At 40.5% G+C, this 8,600-nt stretch overlaps 2 long non-coding RNA genes across 10 annotated transcripts; both read right to left on the bottom strand.

Moving 5' to 3' along the window:
• Positions 1–6: 6 nt before the first annotated feature.
• On the bottom strand, positions 7–4,081 carry LOC113464912 (uncharacterized). Of its 9 annotated transcripts, none has more exons than XR_003389783.1 (5): positions 3,830–4,081; positions 2,909–3,165; positions 2,753–2,839; positions 203–523; positions 7–102 (listed from the first exon to the last, which is right to left on the bottom strand). It is a non-coding gene; the product is annotated as an uncharacterized LOC113464912 (long non-coding RNA). The 9 variants fall into 9 exon arrangements; XR_003389782.1 differs by having other exon boundaries at positions 2,753–2,829; XR_003389775.1 differs by lacking the exons at positions 2,753–2,839; positions 2,909–3,165 and adding exons at positions 819–967; positions 1,110–1,199 and having other exon boundaries at positions 203–635.
• A 1,093-nt stretch (positions 4,082–5,174) lies between these two features.
• On the bottom strand, positions 5,175–6,236 carry LOC113464910 (uncharacterized). Its single transcript, XR_003389772.1, has 3 exons — positions 6,133–6,236; positions 5,858–6,075; positions 5,175–5,720 (listed from the first exon to the last, which is right to left on the bottom strand). It is a non-coding gene; the product is annotated as an uncharacterized LOC113464910 (long non-coding RNA).
• Positions 6,237–8,600: the final 2,364 nt, after the last annotated feature.

Below are 8,600 nucleotides of genomic sequence, written 5' to 3'. Positions count from 1 at the left end.
GATCATTATTATTAGGAGGATCATTTATTTCTATATTAGTAGACATTTCTAATAACAGTAACCTTTTGCTGCAAAATATCTACAAATAAAAATTCCCTTTTCCTAAAATACATGAAATTATTTTTATAAAAATCAAAATAATTACATTTACACAAGTTAAAATTATGGTTCACAACATATATGCAACAAGAAAAGTACTTACTATACAGATATGTGTTATTTTTTATAGGTTATACAGATTCTACAATGATAATTATCATTTATTATATCACGTGCACCTTTTTAAGTATATTTGCAATGCTTTCGTCAGTAAAATTTAATGATCAGACCAGGGATGCTATATTAAGGGATGTTCCCTCTTCTCATTCTGTCCCAACTGTCCCAACAGTCCCAACTACCACCAACTACTATATGTCGTCCTGTCCTGTGTATGCTCAGTATGTCCTCCACACTTAAGTTTACCCATGGACATGCTTCTCTGACCTTGGACAGTTGGATGTTTGTTTTGCCGGTTCTGGCGGTTCTGGCCAATTCGTAATTTTTTCTTTATTACATTGCTTTATCTTTATATTAAATTCTAACATTTGATAATAAAATAAGGGCCAAACTTCCGATAATCCCATGTTTCGATTTAGCTGAAATTTTGGAAATAGGTTCTTTTCTAATAAAAATAATGATTGCGAAAAGGATTTTTGGTCACTTGAAAGAAAAATTTGTACCATTTCAGAGTCATTTCCTGTGTTACCGACACAGTGGAAATATTTCTCTTTTTCGGTACTTTACTTTAACGTTTTCATGGAAATCAAAAAATAACATACTTAGCATCTTATAATTTTGTCCATATGTCGGTGTGTTTGAATTGAAATATTTTTAAATATTATATTTGCTTGCGTGTAGCTCGTTTGAATTTGTATATCTCTATACTAAGTTTGAGAAGTGTTAGATGGTGCTACGATCGCATTTAAAACTGCGGCAAAGAAATACGTATAATTTGAATATTATTTACGAGTATTACGTATCCATATTATTGATTTAAATATATTGGAAATATTCGTCTTTATTAATTTTTATGCAATGAGGTATATGTTACACCTGCATGTCAACGTTACCGTCAATTATTGCATCGCGATCACAACATAATATCCATACTACTATAGTTCTCCTTGAAAAATTAATCAGGGAAGTGTTTACGATAGTACCTGGAAAAAAATGAGTGGAAGAGAGAGAACATTATTGGTTGCTCCATTATTCGCTAATTTCTAATTTCTTACGATTGCGTATCGTACATACTATGTATGGTGTATGTATGTACATACATACGTATAACGACTAGGAAGAGATTAAGTTCTTCGTTGCAGTTACTTTCTTGGTATTTAAATCCGAATTTTATCATTAACTCGAACTAATTTTCTAACCGCGTTTATTGCTTCATCAGCTTGAAATTGCTTTCATCGACAACTACGTATTACCTCATTAACGCGAGATTCTCTTTTTATGATACAAATTTACAGAAACGGTAACTAAAAACGTCTGATGGACTACGTAGAGACATTAAAATGAACCTGTTTGGACCGTAAAATCATGTATGCTCATTTTCGAAATACTGAAGCCGAGTAATGAACGGTTGAAGCAATTCGCAGGAAGGCTCATGCCAGAGTTTCTCGATGGCTCTGGTTGGAAATGCGAATCATGAAATTCATGCTACCGCGAGTAATTATTCAAAAACACCGTTTATTAACCCGTTTCGGTCAAAAAACGCGAATCATTTTTCTGCCTTTTAATCGACGTTAATCGCGAGTGCCCCGTGTCGATCTTCCTCATCTCGCCAGCCTCGAAACTGTCAATTAACGCTGCAGATTGAGAGATTCGTTTATGGTTTAATACCGAATCCAGACAAATTGAAGCATTCACGTAAAACCCAGAAGCTTCGTCGATTTACGTTTACGGCGGCTCTTCATCGCGTCGTTATCACGCTTCGACCGGAAACTGGTAGCCGGAGACACGAAATTCACGCGAGACACGCAACGACCGTTTAACTTATAGGAGAAAATTAACCGAGGAGCCTAATCTTGTCCGATGTCTATCTTTATCCTTCTTTTCCGGCAACGTTTAACCACAATGCGGAATGAAATTAGTGGTCCTCTCGTGGAACGACGTATTATGATACATCCGACTTGGCGACTTCGTTAACCGTCGCGTCTCACTGGTTAACATAGTTAGAAGATATCTCGACTTCCTTCGCGACAATTCGTAAACCATAAAGGCGACCGAATGCAACGCGGGATGAAAGAGAAGATAAGGGGTATGATGGTTAAAAAGACGGCGATTAGTCAAGCGAAATCGTCCATCACGTCTGGACATACGAGGAACATATGCGGACTACTAGCTTTTGCAGCACCTCTCGAAATAGAGAGGGGGAGAGAGAGATAAAGAGACGTCGTGCACGATGGAACGAGATCGAGGGATGGAAGAGAGGGAGACCGAAAGTACAGAGTTGTTCTTTTCGAGCTAACCGCCTACTTAATTAAAACAACATTAAGCCGGCCGGCTTGCGCCGTTTCACGGCGCTCCTTTCCATGGACCGTGCAACGGATAGACGAACCGCGAAACACTAGAAAGGAGATTACGGTGGGAGGAGGGAACGCAGACGTCGAGCCTCGTCCGCGTCGTAGCTGTTAAATCTCGGTTGTAACCACTCCCGCGTCGCCTCATAAACTACGTTCCTTATTAAATTATCTAGATTTCGATGTACCGTCCCGCGTATCATGCTGCCACCATCATGCAACCTCGCCGGTTGTCCTCGGCTGGCCAATCGTACATCTCTCCTCGCTGGAAATAGCTGGGATTATTACTTTTAAGTTAAGTCCTTCTGCTCCCGGTGGGCACGTCAGCCTTGAGAGATTATTACCTCGAACTATTTACTCCACTTTGAGTTCATCTCGAGAGGACGTATTCAAGAGAAGTCCATGTGGATTAATCTTATTCCAGGAACTATTACCAACAGGCGACGTGATCGTTTGACAGATATTAAAATCCCGTCGTTATCTGTTCCACGATATTTTTTGTACAGTGTTCGCAAGAAGGTCCGGATGCAAAAGTAACGATTTTATCGATCTACTCAACTTGGCAACAATTCGTCGAGCAGCGTTCAACAACGGGAGGCTTCTATCATGTGTTAAGTACATAGTAGATATATCGTGCGATATGTTTATTGGAACAGATCTGTTGAGCCAATTTACCGCGTCTACAAACCGTCCGTTGTCACTTATTTGGCAACGAGACGATATCAGTCTAGTCAATAGTTAGTCACGAATAGTTATATGCATATTATTAGAATGTAACTACGCTTTTATCGTCAATTTCGGAATGGGACAAGTCTTCTTCGGTGAGAGTGCAGGCAGACTGACAATGACAGATTTCGAAAAAAAGAAGGATGAAGATACACGAGAAGAGAGTATCGCGACCGGTAATAAAGTAATGGACACGGTGGCTGGAAATAACAACTTGCCACAACACGCTAACCAATTAAATACAAAAATACGAGGCACGCCACGCCACGCGGCGGTGGCAACAGTTCTTCAGCGTCATATATTTTTACGCGTTTGCAGATTTTGCGATCTTTTTTTCGTCCTTAAATAACTACGAATTAGATGATTCGATCCCTTAATTCGTAGCTGTACATATAAGTGCCATTTTCTCGGTTTACGACGATCACGGTTGTCCACACTGACTAATTCATCTCCAATGGGTGGTATCAAGTGCATCGACAGTAGATAGTCGCGTTTAATTTAATCCAGTATCGGGTGTCATGAGAAAAGTATGTACTCACTAGGACTAGAGGTGAAACTAATTCGGAGTAGACACGCGCACACAGTCCCGCAATCGGACGTGAAAACACGCAACCACGCGCTAGCCAATTAAGTGCAATGCCGAAGACGAAAGGGTGAGAAATGTCCGTGACACTTAGCAGTCTTAAGTAGCAAGATTTAGGAGCGACAGGTGCACCGATAACATCCTCTCGCCTCGTTCATCCTTCCCTCCTTCGTCGCTGGTTTTCCACTCGCGGCCGCGGCAGCGCGCCTTGAAGGAAAAATACGAGGACAGCCTCGGCTTTTTGGCCAGCGACCGGCTGCGTATTAATAATAACCGCTTGATGCTGCGCCAACTGTCCGATGTGGCGTTCCGCTCATTTTACCGAAACGCCGTAAATTCGCGAAGAGAAATTCACGACGAGTTGTGCGCGCCGAGCGAAAATCTAATCGAGTGCAAACTAGCCTCATTAAGCCTCGTTTAGTTTGTTTTTCATGCGATTGCCTATCCTACTTCGAGGAGGAAGATTCGTAGAATTTGAGTACGAAAGAAGTGGAAGAAGCTAATTTAGATATTTATAAGTACTGTATATTTATGCAGACGTGAACGGATGAAGGGGATGAAGATTCGATTGTACTCAGAAACGTTCACGCTTCGGTTAAATGCGGCATAAATTAGAAATTGCATTAGTGGTAAGGCTCTTCCGAGTTTCATGGATAAAAGAGAACGAGCAATGTCCACTCTTACACCAACTTCTTTCTATGCACAAGTATCAGTCACAATGCGAAAACGTTCTTCGGGGAGTAATCGAAATGGATCGATCTAGGAAGGGGAGATTTCGGAATAGTATTATGTATCTGTACCATCGTGTTGTCCATACCATACGTACAATGAAACGGAGCAACGTATTCCGCGAAGTGTAGCTACCGTGGTCGCAATGAAAATGGCGAGGAAGAACGAGGCGGTCTGATATGAAAAAATGACCGCCTACGAGTACCTATTTAGCGTATTGTTAAGGAACGCAGCGAACCGTAGCTCCTTCGGGAACACTCGGCGTGTTCATTCTTGCCGAAGACAGAAAGGACATTGCGACCGGCATTTTAGGTACTTTGTGTCCAATAAGTTCGCCAAGGAAGGAGCAATTACCGTTCTCGGCCTGTAAATGCATGAAAATTATGGGAACCCCTTTCCAAGCGAGCGTTGTCGCTCTGCTCTTTTATTCCATTGCACGCACGCGCATTGAAAATTAACGACAAATTTTACTATATAATTATTGAATTGTGATTCTTTTGATAATTTAAAGTGATAATCGTCAAGATTTCATGCCGGTTACACGTCGTTTTATTTTAATTCATAGAGTATGCATCGAAAGAGAATGTACATACGTATACATACACATTATCTACGTCAGGTAGGAGTTTAGTAACCAGGCGAAATCGGCAGATAATAGGATTTACGAATTTATTGAATTAGAATAAGTAAGTTTGAATTATAGAACATTAATCGGTACAATTAGGCAGATTGTAAAGATAGCATTATAGGAAAAATCAGCTTACAGGATTTTTAAGAATCATTTATATTGAATCACCATTGGAAAAAATGAGGGAATTCAAATTAAAATTGGAAAAAGATTTGGAGGTGTTTGCCTGTCGCCAAGGATTGTGCATTCAAATCCATTCTAGCTGCGGGTAGGGCTTCCTCATGCGAACACGAATTGTCTCAAAGGGAACATTCAACTGTTTGCGGTTACGCTCCTCTTCCCCTTTTCGGGTCTTTTATATTAGAGAGTGATCAGCTGCGTCTGTCAGGTGTTTCAGTAAAGAAACGGATACAAATTTTTCTCCCTTATTTCCTCGAATGGATAGCCTAGTGGTCTTTCTGCTACTCGTTCTTAATTCGCCTTCGCAACGCTAGAGAACACGTGTGAAATACCGCTTAAATCTTCTAATAACTTTTTTGTTGCACCCATTATCTGGGACGAATGATTTTCGAACTTATTCCTTGCTAAATTTCGGTTTTTGTACGTATAAAATTTATCATTGCCAACCTTGGATCGAAGTCTTCTTGTAGTTTAGACTCGAAAGAGCCGAGTATCGAATGACCGCAGTATTAATTTGCAATTGCTTAGTGGATGTCTGCGAGTAGTTGTACGGTTTCGCGAATCGCCGTGTGTATGACGCTTCGCGATGGCAAAGGCAATATCATTCTTCACTTAGGCGAGGCACACATGAATGGCGTATTACCAGGCGCGAACGGTAGTGACACCTGAGCAGAATAATAATCGTATACAAACGGCAGTTTAGTTTATAGTTTGTTGAGTACCTGCGGCGTAACCATTCGTTCTTTTTCTCGTTCATCCGTGTTTATTATGCAGTAAAAAGATTAATGCATCGCATCTCCGAGCGAGACGACACGACGTCCAGACAGAAGTTGCTGTCAAGAATCGACCCACGAAAAGAAGAGTACGAGTTCACTCTGATACAAAAATAACTACTCTCTTATCTACATGACTACTACGTTTTGCATAATAAAATTTTATTTGTCTATACATATTTTGAAGTATGCATGCAAATTGCACTTGATAAGTGATTGTAAAACGGATGACAATGATAAAATTAAGTCATAGTAGAAACGTATTTTTTCAGGGTAACAAAATACAGTATCGCCTATTGATAAAAATATGAAGTTACTCGTCAGGCGTAAAAAGAAAATAAACTCGTTTTGTAAAAGTAATAGGTCGAGTCTATCGTTAAGCAACACGGTTAGTAGGAAAATGAAGACGACTGCGAAGGCATAAAGGGTTTTAAACACATTGTTAAAACATTACTTAGTGTAACTTTTATGCATTCGAAAAGAAAGAGACACGCCCCCGCTTCTTGACCCAGGTCTCTTAGAACCACGTAGACCCATTCGAAATCGAATTTTATATGGAGATTGCCGTTGTTCCCGAGAGCACTAAAGAGTTAAGGGCCTCTTAAAATGACTGTCGTTTGTTCGTAAGAGAGGCAGCAGCCACTAGCTGCCTTCCTCCGCTACGCGCTGGTCCTTTCCGTGACGCGGGCAGCTGGCGTTATTATTATTACAAAGACGAGTCCGCGGTATAAATAAATCGTAAATCAACCAGCGTCATAAACGTCGAAATGCTTCGAGACAGTTCGGAGCGTGCGATCACCGCACAATGGCGCCGCAATTTTGCAATTTGAACGCTTATAACCATTGCCTCAACTCCAAACTCTTCGCGTACGCCCATCGTGTTTATTCGCCCGCGAACGAATCCACGAATCAAATTTCTTCTTTTCCTCCTTTCAACTCTTCATTCCTCGCCTCCTCTTTTTGGCGTAAGTGTGCTCGCTCGCGAAAGAATACGTGATTCGGGTGTGAAGAATTGATTTCGAGGATTTGGCTCGCATCGTCTTAAACTTACGACCGGGCGACATCGGTCTGAATTCGTTTTCGCCCTTTTATAATTGAATCGACGAAAAGTCGCGGCTGAAGATTTATTTCGACGATTTATCAATGCGTCTAAGAGACAGAAAGGCGGTACGTAGGTATTGAGTCAATTATTGTAACGTAATCCCTATGAATCTCTGTATCATTATTTACTGAACACTAGCTCTTGCAAGTAGTAATTCATCGATTGTTTCCAATGTTCGAAACGTTGTATGTTTCGTTCAATTTCTTTCCATACAATGCAATAATATCATGTAAGGATGACTTCCGTTCGAATAATTCAACTAATTTTTTCTCGACACATTAAAATAGTGTCAAATACGTTTAATAAAAATTTACTTGATACACTCATGATGTACTAATTACATCTTCGATGTATTCATTTTCGTCAATCGTAAATGATCGTTTCATTCCATTAATCAAACTGGAACCATGTGCGAAAGCCTTTAAAGCGAATCCTGGAGGGTCTCATAATATACATATACCAAAACTAAAGTATTCGTCGCACCCAGTCCCATTTTTTACGAATTCCTCCTTGAGCGATGTTATTAAAGGATAAATGTTTCCCTGGCACTCGGCGAATGACGCAACATGATAAAGAGGAACTAATTACAAGCGAAGCCGGGGATAAGGTGGTAGGTGGTTCGGGTATCCAACTTTCAAAATAAGAGCACATCCGCTCGAGGGTGCAATTAATCACGCCGGAAAGAGAGCTGCCTTCCGGGGTTTTATTAACCAATTACCCGGGACGCGGTACATTTGATGTTCCGAATAAATAGCCGGCAAATAGCGCCAGCGAATTCATTAGTGGATCATTGGTCCTATGAATACCACTTTTCCACCGAGAAGTCGTAATTTCACAAAACTTTTTAACTACTTTTTTTTTAAGCAACCATTAACGACTTCAGGATATCGTGATAAATTAAACGTTGTTTATTGCCATAATAATTTATGAAGCCTACACGAGAAGTTTGATGATTCTTCATCGTTATTAAAAATGTTCGTGTCATTATCGATTATCCATTCATGCGACAGACGCTGGTTCTTTTGGCACAATTCCATCGCTATAACGTTTCGAGTTTGATAAGCCAATCTCAACCGCACGTTGTAAAGATCGGGTTTAGTTACACCGTCCGTCGACGTAAAAATTTATTTACCCGATAGTCGGTATACTTTTGACGAGCGTAGTAGATTGCCGTCCGGCATGCAACGCGGTTACAAACTCAAACGGCATAGGTAATAAGCCGAGCCGTACGTTTCCCGAATCTAGCCAAAAATCTATGAAATCCAAATAGGGAAAAGAAACGTTGGACTAGAGGACAAGAAGATTCGCAAATCAC

Source organism: Ceratina calcarata, unplaced genomic scaffold (genome assembly GCF_001652005.2).
Source record: "Ceratina calcarata isolate Rehan_Ccalc_2016 unplaced genomic scaffold, ASM165200v1 scaffold588.2, whole genome shotgun sequence".
Lineage (NCBI taxonomy): Eukaryota > Metazoa > Arthropoda > Insecta > Hymenoptera > Apidae > Ceratina > Ceratina calcarata.
This window is presented reverse-complemented; position numbering and strand designations above follow the sequence as displayed.